Here is a 6,000-nt window from a genome sequence, read left to right as displayed (position 1 = left end):
TTAAGAACGTATGCCCGCGCTTGTTTGTACAAACCGTACCACCAGTAACGTTGCTGCAAAAGAGATATAGTTGCCTACACTCCGGCATGCGCAGACGCCACACCCTCGTGGGCAGCTGATATCAAAGATGGTCTGCAGTCCACGTTGGGAATCAATCTGTCACCGACGTCGGTAATCCTCACTAACGGGACGTTATCAGGACTTAAGCGATAATGGTAGCGAGAAGGGAAACCCTTCGGAAAGTTTTTCCCGGTCTCGGAAGCAGCAATAGCCGCCAAGATTTCATCATCGATCTTACTTTTTGATCTTGTAACTGCTGCTACTAGATATGTCGCCACTGCTGTTTTTGCTGCCTCGTCAGCCAGACTGTTACCGACAGCATGGACGCCAACTCGTTGGTGACCAAGAGTGTGAATTACATTCACGAGTGGCAGCAGTTCTTTAAGTGCTGCCACTCGAACCCAAAGCGTTTTATGCTTTATTGTGCTACCTTTGGAATCATGAAAATCATTCTGAATCCAAACATGTAGATTGTCATTGTAAGATTGAACACAATAGAACGAGTCACACACCACAAGAGTGGGGACTCGAAGATCAGCAAACTCCAGTGCAAGCACCAGAGCACGAACTTCAGCCAACTGCGCGGTACAATCACCCAATGTCTGTGTATGCACAGCCTCAGATTGGAACTCTCCATTCAGGAAAGTACCCACAACAATTGCGCAGGCAGCTGAATAGGCGTGCTTCGATCCAGTAGCGGGTTGCGCAGACCCATCAGTGTAAATGACACAACGGTACTCCTCAAGTGGGCGCAACGTCGAAGAACTCCTGAGACTGCAACGCCGCGTCAAAGATTTATGTGACGTCTTGCGAAGCTAAGGAAGTTGCCCATTGTATCCACCTTGGATGCAAAGCCTTAGAATTTGGTACACAAGCTTTAGTGACTGCCTCGAGGGCAGGGTACGGTGTTACCACCAGCATGTGCTTTCCTTGTGATAGCGCTCGTTCTTTCAGGATCGCCATCTGAACTGCTGTCAGAACTTTTTCGACAGCGGAAAAGCGCAGCTCAGCTGAAGTGTACAGATGAGATTTGTAAGCAATGGGAACGGTGTCGCCCTCATTGAACGTTAAGTACGTGAAACCCACTGCGCCTGGTACAATTCTAATGACCAGGTTAGTGTGGTTATCACGAGTTTGTAAGTATTTTGAAGCAAGAAGATCAGACTGCAAAGTTTGCAATGCAGCTGTATGCTCTGGCAGCCAGCATGATTTGGTAAAAGTAGGTTGTACCAAGGCATAAAGCGTCTTGATTCGCTGGGCATAATCAGGAATGTAGGTACGACCGAAATTCAGAAAACCCAGCAATGATTGCAATCTTTTCAGCGTTGTAGGAGTACAAAGGCGTGCGCACTTCTCAAGGAAGTGCGGAGCCAAGCCGCGACCCTCACTGTTGAGTTCGTACCCCAAGAGCAACAATGTGAACTCGGCAATGTGGCACTTCGCAAAATTGAATTTGTAACCGAAGTCTGCAAACATAGTTATTATGTTATCCACGCGAGCAAGGTGTGGAAGCAACTCGTCGTCCGTTAGATAGATATCATCAACATACGAGTATGCATCCGGGTCCATATACTCTAAGAGCGAGACCACTCGAGCAGCAAAGACCCCAGGGCTGTTCTTGTAGCCCATAGGTAGTCTTTTAAACTTTCTTTGTTTACCGCCCGAGGTAAAAGCCGCCCACTCACTACTCTGAGGGGACAGGTTATGGCTGTAAAAGCCATTGGAAATGTCAAGTGTGGTTTTGAACCGTTTTCTCACAAGACTATCGACGAGAGCCGAACTGTGAGTATTCTGTACCGCGCACGTATGGCAGTGAGAGTTTAAGTTCCAGTAATCCAAAACTAGGCGGTACGACCCGCCAGGCTTCGTCACAGTGAATAAAGGGTTATTCATAGGTGACACACAAGTTTCAATTACTCCCTGATATTCCAATTGTTCAAGGATAGTCGCAACGTGAGATCTAGCCTCGCGACGCATGGGATATTGGGGTTGAGGCTGGGGATCGGACCGCAATGGAATCGTATGGTTGGGAGAAATTTTATCCCAGCCCACTTGATTGCGATACAATGCAGGCGCTTGCACCTGCGCCCACTCCCCGGCCAACCTGTTAGAATGTTCCATAGGCACTGTGTGCCCAAAGGACAGGAGGATCACCACCTCCCCTCTAGGAGCATCTAAAATGAAAGCCGGAGGCCAATCCTCCTACGCTAACAGAATGTCATAAGTGGAGGACAAATTATCCAAAAAAACTACTCTACGCGAGTATCAGCAGTTTCAACACTCACATATGTATCAGTTGCTGTCACCTCCAGATACGGACGCAGTGCTTGCCGCACTACTGTAACTTCCGCCGCGCTGTCTAACACCGTTAGAGCCCATGTCCGGTTCTGAAGCAGTGTCCGTACCATCTGAGGCATATCTCGCTGTTAGAGCAGCAACCTTCTTTTTCTGAAACGGAGGTCTTTGACGTGCAGCGTCGTCCTGCTTGCCTTTTACGTCAGTCTGGCGGGGTTGCTCACGACCTTGGGCACCCCTTCCTCTTCCACGGTCTCCGCCACCGGATTGTGAAGCCGATGTTTACTGTGAAGAACGAGGAGAGCGTTCAGAAACCTGAAATCTATCAGGTGACTTAATATTAGAACGATCGCGCAAATCATATTTACGTTCAGTAAACGACTGAACTGGCGAAGCAGAACGCGACCTACGCTTCTGTTGCTGTTTCCCCTGTTTTTTGGTTCGCCAACTTTCCTTCGGAAACTTGGGCTTCTCGTCTTTCGTAGACGAACTCACCTTAGTCTGCAGTACTACATCAGGAATCTTAACGGTGGGTTTCACGCCTAGGGCGCTACGTCCCACCATTCTGTAGGCTTTCGCAATAATTTTTGCAAATTCCCTGGGCCTGTCGGCAGGATCCACAAGTTCCAGCATATTGCCTACTTGGAACTGCATGGCATCTCCTTTTAGGTTTCCGATCACCATGGAACAAACCACATCGAAGCTGTCGACAAGCCTCATTCCCAATTCAATGGCCGCCTCTGCACCATGATTTTCCTGAACTTTCTTGATGACAGAGGGTAGTACAGACATAGACGGAGTGCCATAGCACTTCGAATAGGTCGCAGCAAAGACCTTGCCCCAATTTTTACAATCGACTATATCAGGTACTAGATCTTTCGGCAAAGTAATGGTGAGTATCCTGTGTTTATCCACAGGAGAAGTGTTTGGAAACACGGCTTCCAGTTGATGAAACTTTTCAGCAAGCCAGTAAGGAAATTCATCCTTACTTTGGGGGCGCTTGCCTACAACCGCATTAACCATCACGGGACTAATGACCATGGCTCGGTGTTCATTCGTGTGACCCGCAACAGCAGGTACCCCCACCTGCACGTTGCGAGACTCGTACTGCACTAAAGCCCTATGAACCGAAATCAGAGCAGTGTGCAGTACCCGCAATTCTGCCACCCCAACCGTCAAGTAGTTGGGATGGGGTGTAAAACCGTCCAGCACCGGCCAATCAGCCCCTGCAATTGACAAAGGGCCTAGTCTTGGCGGTGCCACCGTATGGGGAAGGGCGCCATTAAACCAAATGGTATGCTGCCAGGCAGAAATAGGTATTTCTAGTGTCCTATATGGAGCATAAGCTGCAGGTACTTGTGTGGCAGTGTAGGTGTGGAACGTATCATCATCCGCATTCACCTCTGGAAAAGTCACCCAAGAGTAAAACAACTCATAAGGGTGTGCTGCGTCAGCAGCTACCACAAAGACCACAGCCAGCCCGTCAACAGGCACTCCATACGTCCTCAAATGCTGACGTAGAGGAACCCGACTATGCGCGGCTATTTCGACCGCCATTAGGACACACTAAAGAATAACAACAAGTTCTACAGTAGCACTTGGGTTCAGTAAAAACTAATCTTTTTAATTATCAAGCTTGAACAAACCTTTAGTCGAAACCTAGGTAGATTAAGCCGTCACTCCCATTATCCGGAAACCAGAGTGAAGGCGTTGTGGACTAATAAAAGTACTATTAAGGCGTATCAGATCATAACCACGTTGGGCGCCATGTTGCAGGGATTCTGCTTATGCACAGAACTATGCGCAGGAAACCAGGACCTCAGAGAATTGTGGTGTACCAGAAACTCCCCTCAGAACCAAGAACCCCATATCCGACTAGCTTAGTGTCCCATTCGTTAGCCTAGATCTAGCTAGGCGGTCCCAATGTATAGACAACCCAGAACATGCAACTTAGATATTTCTCAGGAGTGGTGGGAATCCGAAATACCTGTTTGTACTTATTTAGCAGTCCACAACAGAATAATACAGACACGGTAAAGTTTAAAGAGTTTATTTTATAAACCTTGCGTCCTAAGATGCAGTACTTTGGCTAACACTAGCAGACAAATGGTTAAGATCAGAACCATCAGCATTGTTACAATACCATACACAATAAAAGGAGCAATCATAATAATAATGACAGTGGTAAACAGCCACACTCCTTTCTCTAGAAACTAATAGGTTATTATTCTAATAGAAGGTCTCTTAGGCTAATAGGGGGAACCCCATACCGTATAGATCGGCTTAGTGGAATCACATCACAGGATCAGCTAGGCTCTCTCATGCATCAGCTCTTCTGTTCGAATGAATCTAAAACATTCTGTCCTGCCATATTAAAAGCACTTGTCCTTCAGATATTGGCTGCTGCATGTATGATATGTCTAAAAAGTGGTACGATCAATCTGAACACAACACTTTGCACCGTCTAGTGTCCTAGACTTGTTCTTTACATGATGTACAGACGAAGGTCGCAGCACACTGTTAAGAATGTTAAACAACAAACTGTTATCTTGTAAGGCAAAGTCGAGTAAGCATTTCTAAAATGAATAACATATAACAACAGTGTCGCGTGCAAAGCAGCAGAAACGGCAAGCTGGCTTTCTAACAGTTGGCTCGGTTATGCCAACTTAGTGTTGTAAATAGGGAGTGGCTAACCCATCCTACACTCGAATGCAGAGTCCCTAGTCTGTTCAGGTGAGGAGAACCTACATGGCCCCTCCTGTGTGCACAGGCCAGGCATTACATATATGGGAACAGTTGCACAATGTGTCCTTTTTGTGCCAATGTACTGCTGACTCCCCCATAAGTGATTGTGGATAGTTAATTGTGGCCTCACATTCCCACAGTGAAAGCCTACTTCAATGAGTGTGCAGGCACAAGGAGCCTCTGTGTAGACACGTATATGCTCCCACACCAGCCCAATGACCTTCAGATACCAGGTGTCTTGACCGTCTTGCGCGATTCAGTCAGTGCTGAACATGGCTCGCCCACTATTTTCGCAGTGACACACAGAGCATTGATAGCATCTGATACTGAAGGATGGAGTCTGATACTTTTTATCAGATGTGGGCTCTGGCCTTGTCCCTTCCGTCCATGCTTTTCCGGAAGTACCACCGGGTGTCAGTCCTCCAATTTGCACCCTGCATTTTGCACTTCCTGACCATTACTTTGGCTGTACAGCTGAGCGCTGGGTCTGATATTGCTCTCACGCCGTGTCTGAACGTCCAGTGGGCCCAGCCGAGCACGGTCTGTTGCGACTGTACCGTGACCGCATGCAGCTTCTTTTTGGATGTGTCCCACTGGCTGTGCTGGGCATCAGTTACAGGCTATTGTTCCGTTATGCCTACTTCACCTGCGTGCAATCCGTCTTTTCCTGCAGAAGATGCCTGTTTCAGTGGGCCATGGATGTCTGCCTATCAACCACATTCCTTGCTGACCTGGATCATGAGCTGTGGTGACTCCTTTGTTGGTCCACATGCGAGACTCCTTTGGTGAGACACGTTTATGGGATGCCTTTCAATGTCCCAGTCAGGCTGACATCTGTGCCTGTGCATTAGTGCCATGGGTTCTGTGCCATGCCTACATCGAACCTCTCCCAGGTTGAGA

The sequence above is a fragment of the Triturus cristatus genome, chromosome 11, assembly GCF_964204655.1.
Source record: "Triturus cristatus chromosome 11, aTriCri1.1, whole genome shotgun sequence".
NCBI classification, from domain to species: domain Eukaryota; kingdom Metazoa; phylum Chordata; class Amphibia; order Caudata; family Salamandridae; genus Triturus; species Triturus cristatus.
Note: the sequence above shows the minus strand (reverse complement) of the source record.